We start from the raw sequence: 13513 nt of genomic DNA, 5'->3' as shown, positions 1-13513 counted from the left end.
ACGTTGGCATTTGTGTATCGCTTCTAATGGAGCATATTTTGAAGGAGATAAAATAAATATTGATGAAGATTAAGAATTTTGCGTTTTATTTAAAATTTCCCGAAAACTTTTCGGTCACAATGTAAATGCAACTTTGCACTATTTTATATTTTGTTCATTTATAACACTATAAAAAACACAGAACGAGAAAACAAAAAGGTCCAAAAAAATTTTGGACCCTCTTTTGCAGAAATGGTACCTTTTTAAACCAATTTTGGTACAGAAAAAAATTTTCAAGTGGCAACCGTGCTTGTAACCGATATTTCAGAGATTTACCCCCTATTTCATCTATCTAAATAAGCTATTGGGGTCTACTACTTCGATCATAGTTATATCGATGATGATTTTATTGGTATTATTGGTTTTTAATTATTGAGGGACTTGATTTAGTTAAAGATTTCATATTATGAATAAGTATATGATATTAATAATTGTTACATATCATAATTTATATGATTATATATACTATAAAAAGTTTTAATTATTAATATTGGTTATTATGGTTCTGTTTAAAGGGAACAGATAACATAACATTTTATAAACTCGTACATTATATTTCAATATTGCTTAATCATGCTTCTTATTCTCTAATATTAATCTGTGGTAGTAGGTTTTATTGTACAAAACTAGTTTCCAAAAGTCTAGACATATAATTTATTTAAAAAATATAAACAAAAAATAGTGTTAAATTAAGAAAATAACAACATTGCAAACAATTTTAAAGGTAAATAAATATTTCAGAATAAACAAAAATAAATATGTTGACAGCATATATATACGTATATATTTTATGTCTATAAATATTTGGATAAATATGTCGACGCGTGTTAGAAATTTGCAAGTTCATGCTTAATAATAAAAAAAAAACTATGTATAGAAAAATAAAAAAAATAATTTAAAAGAGCTTAAAAAAATTATTAGAAAAACTCATATGAAACAAATATAAAAATGTAAAATATAAAAATAATAACAGGCGCAATATATCTTTTAACTTTTTTAGGGTCTCGAAATTGTTTGTAAACAATTTCCAAAAAAAAAATAAAACATATTTTCAAACAACGCAAACAATTATGCAAGTAAACAAACGACTAAAAAAGTATCTACAAAACAATGTTGTTGGCGTCATTGCCCCGAAATATAAATAAAAACAAATAAACCAAAAAAAAAAAGTTAAATAAATAAATAAAAAGTCGAATGAAAGCTTAATTAGTATCAAAAAAAAAAAATTGTTTATTTGCTTTCTAAAAATTCTACAGAAAAAAATATTTATGAATAAAAATTTACACCAAATGCAATATGTTATCAAATATTATCAAAATAAACTTTAATCTAATCTTATCTAATATTGACTAGAAAAATGAAAGCTGAATAATGAAGGAAATCGATGAGGAAGATTAAACTATGAGTTTCGTGCAATTTTTTTTAATGTGCAAAATAAAAAAAAAATTCTATATTTTATAGAAAAATGAAATGAAATGTAATTTATGCTTATGATATAATTTTATATGATATGAAGTGATACACTGTAACTTATAAAAAAAAAACAATAAAAAAAAATGGTAAAAGTCCTATTAAAACAAGTACTTATATCTCAGTGTCGTTTTTATCGTAATTGCTTTTCGTTTAATGCATTTTACGTTATCAAATAATGAACTCCAACTGAGATTTGATATAATATATGTATTTATATATAAACACATAAGCTTTATATGAAACTCAATGCGCAGTAGATGAGTTTTGAAATATGAAATCAACCACTGTCCGTCCCACATTATTAAAGATTTATACGTATCCATACTATTATAAATACATGTATCTTTTTGTCTACCACAGCTGACAAAGCATCAAATTATTTATGCATATAAATGTTGTCTTTGTTCGACATTTAACATAAAAAAACTGCGCATTAAAATTGTTAAAATATATAAAAATAAAAAATTAAATAAAATTATATAAATATTTTTTTTTATATTTTTTGAATGTATAAAGTAACGTCAAAGTGTCTCATTCCAATGCAAAGCACAGCAGGAAATTTAAACTTTACAGACAGCAAAAGCTTAACAGTAGCACACAAGCAAAATGTAGATAGTAAATGTTATTAGACCATATTGGCTGCTGCTTTAGTAATTAATCTTTTAGCATTAACGGCGATGTGCACTTTATTATGTCAAAATATGCATTAAATTGAACCAAAAATTGTTTTTTATATAAATTTGACGAACCCATGTATTTTATCTAGAAAAATTATCAACTATAATTACTGCACCACATATGCGAGTTATAATTATAACCAGTTGCAATATTTCACTAATAATACTTGTTCTGTACGATCTATATTTCTTGTATATTGTTTCATATTAATTAATTAAAAAAAAAAGCTTATATTTATATAACTTAATTGTGAAGCAACAAAATTTCATATTAAATAAATTTACTTTCGACGCAGTATGCAAAGGTATTTATTTCTCTGCCTTTGTTTAAATATATTTTATTACTTTGTTTATCTGAATGCGACATCAAATAACCTATTTCGAAACATATATGCATATACATATATTTCTATAACATATGGTTAACATTACCAAAACACTTTTTATTTATTTCTGCACACAAAAATAAATGTTAGAAAAAATTGGGTTAATATCTAAATTGTTTGTAAATACAGTTGTATAACACTAATATACAAACTATACATTTAGATAAATTTATTAGATAAATAATATTTAGCATAGTAATATAGATTGAATGTTTTCTATTTAGTATAGCTATAGAACTATCTGTACCTATTTGGAAGTAGTGTTTTATTATCTTGACGTTTGAAAAAAAATTTATTAAAAACTTGATATTCAATATTACAGCAAAAATATTTCAAAAAAAAATTATCTTTAATATCCTTGCACAGATTTTATATCACTAATAAATTATATTTTTAATTATATCATCTTTTATTGCTATATTAACAAATATTTATTGAGTAAAAACTCGGGGTTTAAAACCGGCTGAAAACGTCGACAAAACTTAAGATGCTGTTTAGTGGTAGGTGTTTAAATTGATCAAGATTCCTAAGGAAAAGGGCCTCTAAAGTGTTGAAACGCCGCTGTGCATGAGTTGGCCAAAGACTTAGCAGATGAGAGGCAATAATTCCGATATTACAACTGAACGTTATATTAAATAAAAAAAATGTGAATATATTTTTATGTATGCGTGAAAGGTTTTGTGCAGAAAAGTAGTTATATTTATAGCTACCAATTTTTAAGATTATTAAAGTAAGATATATTTCCCATACATACTATTAAAACTGATTGCCTGTAAAGTAAAATTATGATAGTCTTGTAGGCATTAAAAATAACTGTTCCTACAAACTATTCCTTTCTGCACTCTTGAGTTTACTTTATAAGCGACCTTTTCTATTACTTCAAGATCTTCAGGATCTTCGAAAAATGACATATTTATTTATGGAGATATATGTACTTCAAAACAGATTTTTTTAGGGACTATAAGATTTTTTTGTTTCATTAAAGCTCATTGAGCAGTATCTTTTGATCTTTTGATATGCTTGTATACTACATACCTATATGGTTCAAATTAACTACAATGTTTTCTTTACTGTGTTATAAACATATTGATGAACTTAATTCTAAAATATTCTAAAATAATACGAAATGTAAAAATGTGAGATTATAAAAGACCGTAAAAAGGAAATTGATGCAGGAAAGGAAGCCAATAAAAGATAATACGGAATAATACAGGCTAACAAGAAATAAGAAAACAGAGAGAACCTAATTTGTTTGTATTAAAAAAATCATTCTAGCATAAGCACAACAAATTAAGTATATTAATAAACATGAAGTGTAAATAGGAGAGTATATATTGTCTTTTTTATTGAAAGAAAATTTCAATTAAATGAAAGTAAGCTGATGGTACTCCACTTCTAAAAATCACAGAATACGAGCCATTAATGAATGTCAAGAATTAGAGATTTGAATTCATACGACATTTCATATAATCTGTAGGTGTTAGTGTCCTTTAATTAGTAAGACAAAGTTACTATATTTCTGAAAATCATGAAAAACAAGCAAGTTATAAATGTCAGGAACATAAGAGATATGAATTTAACCGATATTTCACACAATCTGTAGTGCTCAGTGCGTTTGAGTCATTGAATCACTGAAGTTCAGAGAAGCGTCTATAGTTAAAAAAACAATAACTTATCAAAGTTTATATTTATTTAGGTTGAGAAACCTAGCAATATTTTGGCATAAATTCGATGATCTTTAAAATCGCACTATGACTTTGCAAACAAGATACATTTCATATTTCTTACTGTTTTCATTGGTAGTATGCTAGTATTTTAGGTTTTGGTATTATGAAATGAATTTCTGCTGTCTCATTGGAAATTCTGCTATTTCTCTTGTTATTGCTAAATCCCTTGTGCTAAACTATCCAGACGATTTATGCAGACAATCGCTAATTGATTCGTTCTAGTTTACTATAAGATTGGATCAATACACTCAGATTCTGAGATGTGAGTGTATTTTAATTTCTCTACCAGTTTTGGGTGTAGAGTGTCCAATTCAGACCTACTATCTCTTCAATTTTGACAATATGCAGGTTTTAGGAATAGATATTTTATTCTATTTTTCCCATATTCTAGAATAGATGGCTTTGAAAATTCAATAATAAATTAATACTGATTGAGTACTTCGAAAAAAAAATCGTTGTTTTTTTTGTTTTATTTTTCAATTTCGTCAATTCAAATAATTGCTTCTAATTTCGTATACTTGTCTTACCTTGAACTTGCTATTAATAAGCGGTTTTTTTTTGCAAAAACAATTTAATTAAATTTTTTTCTTTATCAAATTGCGAAAGCTTTTAGTGATTGTATCTGTTCTTTGTTGTTATTTTTTTATACAGTTTTGCACTCAATTTAGTTCAAAGGCCTTAATAAATAAATTAGAATTATTGTAAATTATCTAGAATTGTGGTGTGGGTAGTAAAAATAAAATAGAATTAATATTTTTTTTTGTTGGATTCAGCTAGAAAACTAATTTGAATTTACTTGCTTATTACTTTTGTTAATTATATTTTATATACATGGTGTTCTAAGAATAAGTATGAGTAAGTATCGTTTTAAATATAATGACACCTAAACAAATTATATGTACTTTGTCCCCTAATAACATATTTTCATTAATTCTACCAGCAGCATTTATGTATAAATTTTTTATAATGAGCGACGATATACCACCAAGCAAATAGTATTGCGACTGATATGGTAGTATATTACCTATTGAGTTAGTCTATGGTAGTGAGATGGACTTATTGTCACTGAACTTAATCGGCAAAAAAGACTTCGATAAAATCTCGGAGTCTTCGACATCGACAATGCTGATGGTGAGAGAACTAGCAGCCTACAATAAAATGACAATAACTAACAATAATGTTGCTCAAATAAATATGCACCATACGAAACCTTCCTTGGCACTCACTATATAATAACACCTAGGTCTAAACTAGGTATAGTGCTGATCCAAGACCATGCGAAAAGCCCCTTGGCGTTCACTATACAATTACACTCAGGTCTAAACTGGGTATAATGTTGATCAAAGATCCTTGTATTTTCAGGGGTCAAATTCAAAGTTTGGCTGAAAAAATTTTGGCGCATACTATCGAAATCTATTAAATTCTCCTTGTGAATTCAGAGTACTTTTCTAAATCTAACTTCCTTAATAAATTAAAGAATTAAATCTGTCATATAGTTTTATTTCTTTATCCAAAAAGATATGCCCTCTTATGTATTTCCTTCCACTACGCATCAGTGCCGGAAAACCTCCTGCACATGTTTTTGAGGTCTCATACTTTTCCGCACAAAACCTGTAAGTTTCATTAGATTAGTACCCTGTTAAAATTTCTGTAATTATTTTTTAATTATTTTTACTTTAATCAATTTAGGTGGAAAAATCCTATAAATGATTTTGATAACCCTGGTAGATGATTCCACTATAACTTTTTTAGTTACATAAATATCATTTATAATTTCCTATACCAACAATAGTTTATTAGTATATTGACATAAATTTATAATTAAGAAAAATTAAATTTATTTCCTAACCCTAATACCCTAAAGCTTTGTACTTTGTACTCTGAACATTTTGTTATTGAGTGATTAAATAAACTTAGCTGTAGTTTATCCAAATGATGATGAGACGCTTCTATCAACGAGTCAAATTTAAATTAGTCATGTTGTGACGAAAGTCTGACAAACTTAAATAAAAACAAAATTTACATAAAAAGATACTCTCTACTATAGCAAATACTATACAAAATTTATTTAGAAAAATACACAAGCCAAGCGAATATTTTTGCTTTGTTGCTTTCTTCGTTTATCTTTTTTTGTTTAGACACTGAAAATTTTTATTTTGTTTTCTTGTGTTTCGCTGTTTGCTGGTTTCTTTGTTTATGCTTAGACGAAAAACGATAAAACGAAAATTCAACTCAAAAACAGTGTATCTGTCAGATACTTTTTGTATATGTTGATATTTTGAAACTGTGTCATGAGCGCAAAACAATTTCTACACAAACAGCGACAGAAAAATATACAGCTAGAAAATAATAACAACAAAAGCAACAACAATAGAATTAAATTTGGGAGAGCAATACACCTAGAAAGAAAGTATATCTGAACATGTAGAAGAGTTTTATGTACTTGTATACTATTTATGTATCTAAAACTGATCTTATAATGTGAAAATAAAATTACGCATATGAGATTGTGCGTTTGTTTTTGTTTACACTTTTCATCTGTTACGTTTTAGAGCATTATTTGTTTTGATTGTGTTTTTTATGCTGTATGTTTTCGAATTTGTAGATACTGTACTACATTTGGAACTCAAAGATACGGCAGTGGAATTTTGAAAATAATAGACTTGACATTCAACTTTGATATTTCAAGAAGAACGCAAGCAAATTGGAAATTACAAGTTAAGCTTGTAAAAAAATTTTAAAAAAAAAAAATGCAAAACTTTTCAAAACAGTTAAAAAGTAAAAGTGAAACATTTTAGTTGTCATAGACAAAATAAAAAGAAAAAAAATTAAAGCAGAGGTGTGAAATATACTTTAATTCATAAAAGTTTTCTACACAAAGTTAGTATATAAATTAAAAAATGTTGTGTATTTCATTTATGTACATATATACTAAAATATAATATATTGTTTTCATTTATACATATAGTTTTGATTTTTATTGTTTTATACATATATATATATAGGTATGCATTATTTATTATTTCATTTTGTTATTGTTTTTGTTGTATTTGCTTTAATAAAAGCAAATACAACAAAAATGTTTGTCTTTTCATATATTCAAGTTTGAAAAAAAAACTGTATAATCAGTTTTGAAAACAACAACAAAAACGATTATATATTTTTCTATTATATATAATTTGAAAACAAAAAAGGCTTGAAGCACAAAAGAAAATTAAATGTAAAAAAGTAAAATAAAACAAAAAAAACAAAACAAAACAAAAAAAAAAGCCAAAAAAAGACTACAAAAACCTAGCGTTGTGCGCACTGTATTTCAAAGATACAAATGCATTTGTGAGCTATACTAAAAACGAATAACACAATTTCAAGCCAAATAACAACAAACCATCGCCACGAACCAATATCAAAACGTACCAAACGCGCGCGCATTACATTTTAGATACAATTCAAGTAAGATTTTTTATAACAAATATAATTTTTTTTTTGTATAAAAATTTTCTTGATTTTAGATTTAGATTTTTTTATACATTTTTGGTTTTGAAACTTAAAGATATTTTTTTAGAATTCAGTTGGCAGCGTTGTGTCGACTTTGCAGTAACTACGTTGATTGTTTAGTGCGCGTTTGAGTAGAAATTTTTGTACGGTTTAAGAATTTCGCCAGAAATTATTATTTTCATAATTGACTGAAATTCATTGCAATTAAGAATTTCATAACAAGTGAAAAAGAAAATTATTAATTCATTAAATAAAGTTCACTTGCAAAGGCTTCTTCATCCATACGTTTATCCATACGCAAAAAGGTTAGAAGTTCTTTGAAGATACATTTTTTTTTCATATTAAAATTATCTTTTTTAATAAGTTATATGTGGGCTGATATAATATTATAAAAAAAAATATATAAAAAAAATTCCACAATAATAAACAATGCAATAAATGCATAAAGTGAAAAAATATGTGATAAACGTTATATAATAAATGAAAAAGTTAAAAAAAATAATATGAATTAACAAAAAAATAAATGGGGTCTATTAACTCCAGCAAATAAAAATTTTAAAAGATATTAAATAAAAAATATAAATATATAATGTATAATATATAATATAATAAAACAGTAAAATATATATTATTTATAATATAATGTATTCGTAATATAATATAATAATACAGTATAATATGTATTATTTATAATATAATGCATTCAATTATAAATTTTTTTATTTTAAAAGTATAAGTATGTTAAAAATTTTTATTATGAATAAAAGAAATAAAATAAAACAATTATAAAAAACTACATAAGTTAATAAAAAATTAAAAAAATTTTATAAAGAAACATAATAATTAATGGAAGCCACATCTCCAAAATAAAATTAAAATTTATTACACACAAAAAAAAATTGCTGTTACAAAAATGATCTAATACAAAACAAAAAAAATATATATATATTAATGTAAAATATATAATATAAAAAGATAGTATATTATACGTTATTTAAAATATAACGCATAATGCAATTATAAATTTATTTATTTTAAAAGTGTGGGTGTATAAAAAAATGTTTTAAAAATAAAAGAAATAAAATAAAATAATTAAAAAAACTAAACAAGTTAATCAAAAACTGGAAAAAGCTTTTATTAAGCAATAAAATAATAAATAAATAACAGCTGACACAAATTAAAATTAATAACATAAAACTAAATGGGTTTGAAAAACAAGTTCTTATATTGAAAACTTCATAATACTATATAAAATGTATAATACAATAATATATATTATATACAATAAAAAGTGATAAATTATAAATTTAATTAATTTAAAAGTGTGAGTATATTATAAAATTTTTATTTTGAATAAAAGAAATCAAATAAAATTATAACAAAAACTAAATAAGTTATTGAAAGAATTGAAAAAAATAATATAAAATAATAAAATAATAATAGATAACACAGCTCATAGATATTAAAATTAATTACATAAAACTTACTTGGTATTCAAAAATATTATAATATAAAAAATATAAATTTATATTTTCAATTTTTATAATTATTTATAAAATTATAATATAAAAATATAATGCATTACATATAATAATAATTAAGTAATTATATAATATTTATATGTTGAATATAATATACCATCTGTGTAATATAATTGAAAATATATTAATTAAATTTTCAAAATAAATTTGTATGCATAAAGATATGTATGAATAAAGAAAAAAGGATTAACTGAATAATAATAAATAATTTTGTTAATAAAGAAAAAAATAAAAATATAAATAACAATAAATAACAATAATATAAAACTTCTTTACTATAAGTTATAATTTTACTTGCATAATTTCAAATTTTTAAAAATTATTTTAATGTAAATGATAAATGTATATTTTAAAACCATAATTTAATTAATATTAAGATTACATAATATTACATAATAATATAAATAATTACTTTCACACTTTTTGATTCCCCAAAAAATAAACAAAATCCAATACTTTTAATATAATAAAATTATGACTTTTGATTATTAAAAAATATTTATTTTATTTTTCATAAATTACAATATTGATTGAGTCTTATAAATGAGATTTAATTGTTCAAATTTTTACTGTACAAAAATATAAAAATGTTTTGAATTAATTTAATTTCTTTCTTTTATTTTACAATAATATAAAAAATAATGGCTTTTAGTTAATTAAAAATTGATAATAAAATGAAAGAAAATCCACGAATAACAAATTTCGTATTAAACTAAAAATGTTAATATTAGCAACAATAATTGCAAAAATAAATTAAAATAAATGTTATAATAAAATAAATCTAAAATTAGTGATAATTTTAAAAATTATACAAATAATAATAAGTTTTATAATTCAATATAAAATTTTAATTTCATTTCAAAATTTTAATATACCTAAAATATATACAATAATAATAATTATATTTTGTAAAAATTAAAAAAATTATAATTAAAACTAAAAATATAAATTTGAAAATATGTAGTTATAATTAAAATTAATGAAAGTATATAATTAATTAAAGATCATTTTCAAGATGGATGTATATGAAAACTTATTTTATGGGATAATTTAATCAAATAATATATTAACAATAATAAAATCCGTAAAAGATTAAAAGCTCATCAAAAGCGATTTCAAAATCTTAGATTAAAGTATCTTTAAAATTATATCCAGTTATAGTTAGTATGGTCAATTCAGAAAAATGAAGATATATTACATTTTTGTTAGAATATATTTCTCAGCTTATAAAGCAAAATTTAATAATAATTTATTTAATAAAATTAAATTAAGTGAATAAAAATTTTATAAACTTCAATATTTAAGATATAATTAATTTTTTGTTTTATTTTGAAATGTAAATGTGAATCGTTAAACGAAATGAAAGAAAATGTCAATATATGTTGCTTAAGATAATTAAATTAATTTTCTAATTTTTCTTCAAACACATACATATGTCGATATATATGTGTGTTTGAATTTCGAAGAGCAATAGAATTTTCAAGGTCAAATATTTGCGTCAAACAATTTCCCAAAGTATATATTGCATAATCTTAAACAAAATAATTATAAACAAGTGTGTTTAAATATTTTTTTTCACAAGTGATTAATTGCAAATGGTAATTTGTATATTAGAAAAAAAGCAAATATCTATTAAAACAAGTGTCTGATAAAATAAGTATATTGATAATTAGTTGATCATTATTTGAATGATGATCATTGAATTATTAGTTGAATTATAAATTTTATTATTTAAATTAAAAAAACAAAAATAAAAAACAGAAAAACAAATAGATCTCTAAATTGAGAATCTGGTTTTAGTTGCAATATACGAATGCTTGCCCATAATTTTGCCATAATCACATTATCCTCAAGTCAAATCAGAGCCCAATTTTCATTATAATGTATATTGAGGAACACTTTAGAGCTATCGCCCAAAGAGTTACCCCATATAAATGTATAAAGTACTCACGTTGACATAAGTAGCGTAAAACATAGAATAAAAAACCAGTTGGATCTAGTAAGCAATGCTTTTTTGATGTACGAAAATAGTTTCTTATATATTTTATTTAATTTTTTTTAATAATATAAACAGTATACCTATTTGGATTAGTTATTTAAAATTGCCGTTTATTTTATTCGCCCAAATCTGCAAACAAATTCCAACAAAACAATTGCTTACAAAAAGTAAGTAAAACTGTGAAAACTGTGAAAAATTATAAATTAAATTAAGTATAATGTTTATTTTTTTTTGTCGAAAGTGCTGGTTCTTATGACGAAAAGAAACTATTTAAAAGTTAAAAGGGTTCGAATAGAAATGAAAAGACAACAACAAAAATTTAAGTTATTTCCTGAAATTCGGCAGATCACACAACGCTGAACACTGATGATGAGTACTTGGCAATATTCGATACAGCGTTGTATGGTCAGCCAAACTTTAAGAAATTCACTAAAATTTTTGTTATTCTCTTTTCACTTCTCTTTTAACCCTTGTAAATTAAATAAATATAATAAAATTTTATATTTTTGAAATTAATTTTTTTGTTAAAAGGTACAACGATGTGGTTACATCTTATGAGTATATTTCGTAACGGTATATTAAATATAGATACTTCTTTTCTACCCATTATTCTCTGCTACTGTTCAACTGTGTTTGGTAGCCGCTTTTGTCATTCTATTATATTGGATTTTTCTGCTTGTCTCTAGACTGATGTTACTCTAGTAATACGTTTTTTTCTTGTTTTAAATGTTATCTACTCATACCTAGTTTTAAGGGTCTTCTTCACGTTTGTCATTATTATGTATATGTGATAAAGAAAAAGTTTTTTAAAAGCCTTAAAGTGTCTGGTTATATTTTTTTAATATATCTATTAAAATCTAGTAAACGTATATAATACATTAAATACTATTTGTTAGCATTTTTTAATTCATTTACCCCATGTCTGTTTTCCAAGGCATTGAACAAAGTTCATTTTAAATATGTGAAAATAAAAAATAAAAAAAAAATTCCAATATAAAATTTGAAATTTTTTTTGAATTGAATTAATTGCAAAATAAATAATTTTTTTTTGAACTGCTCACGTCTAGCCACTAAGTCTACTCATTTTATCAGTTTCACAATAGTACGAAAAAATTGCCAATAATTTTGCTTTTAAACTAATAAAATAATAAAAACTAATGACTATTGATAAGAACAAATTAGAATTTTTATTGAAAAATAAAAAACAATTTAAAAAAAAATATGTGCTGCATTTTTAAAATTTAGAATTTAATGAATATTATACATTCAAATGAATGACACGTTTAGGTACGGAAACTTTAATGCATTAACAATAATTAATGAAAATTAATTAAATCTAACTAACGTCATTTTTAAATATAAAATTTTTTACATACATATAGTCATGCCTTCATATAGCGACGCTTATAGAAAGCGGAAGTCTATTGTTAAGTTGCCTAGATAAGAGTTTAAAAAATTTTTTTTTATAATATTATTGTTTATATTGGACTGTCAGACTGTCTTATCTATACGTCTACTTGATTCGTGAAGTTTTTTAAGATATTTTATAAATATTTTACTTTTATAAGTGCAACTACGAGTAATTAATAAAGATAATTAAGATAATTTCACTAAGAAAAGTTGTGGAGATATGTAGTATGTATTATATTGTTAATAGTATGTATTCTATTTAAAAAGTATCTGGTCTTAATATATAAATTAAAAAATTTAAAAATTAATAAAAATTAAAAAAATTTAAAATTAAAAAATTAAAAAAATTTTTTTTTGTTGCCTACAAAGTAAGCTCATTACATGCAAAACACCACTTCTAAAGCTTGACCCAATCCTCCTACCTATGTATTCTGTTATTAATGGTAATTATTCTATGTAAAAAGTATCTGGTTTTATTATTTAAATAATAAAAAAGGATCTTAAAAAGAATCCATCAATCAATCAAAATGAATAGAAGTCGTTTTTGAAGGAGTCTTACCTCTTACGTCTATTTATATTAACTTTAACTTTGTAGTGACAACTATTAAAGGTTTTATGGTATACTACTATAAAATATCGAATAATTAATTATTTAAATTGAAAAATATTTTTGTTTTCTATATAATAAATATTTCTATCTGGGCTTACTCTTAGAATTAAAAATATGATTTTATTAGAGATTAGCTCCATAATAAAAAAAAATTGT

The 13513-nt window shown here is 23.1% G+C and overlaps 1 protein-coding gene across 4 annotated transcripts in view; it reads left to right on the top strand.

Annotated features, from left to right (window-relative positions):
* LOC119668408 overlaps window positions 1–13513 on the top strand; it is a 55442-nt gene that overhangs the window by 25550 nt on the left and 16379 nt on the right. Inside the window, exon 1 of one of the 4 annotated variants that reach the window (XM_038077902.1) lies at window positions 7652–7752. The exons of 1 other annotated variant lie outside the window; for it this stretch is intronic. The gene's annotated coding sequence lies outside the window, so the exon portion shown is untranslated. Of the gene's footprint in view, window positions 1–7651; window positions 7753–7882; window positions 8103–11412; window positions 11505–13513 lie in introns of those variants that run through there. 2 more of the 4 variants (XM_038077903.1, XM_038077901.1) reach the window with 2 other exon arrangements.

The sequence above is a fragment of the Teleopsis dalmanni genome, chromosome 1 (genome assembly GCF_002237135.1).
Source record: "Teleopsis dalmanni isolate 2A chromosome 1, ASM223713v2, whole genome shotgun sequence".
NCBI classification, from domain to species: Eukaryota; Metazoa; Arthropoda; class Insecta; order Diptera; family Diopsidae; genus Teleopsis; species Teleopsis dalmanni.
The sequence above is the reverse complement of the archived record's forward strand: the minus strand, read 5'-3'. Positions and strand labels throughout refer to the sequence as shown.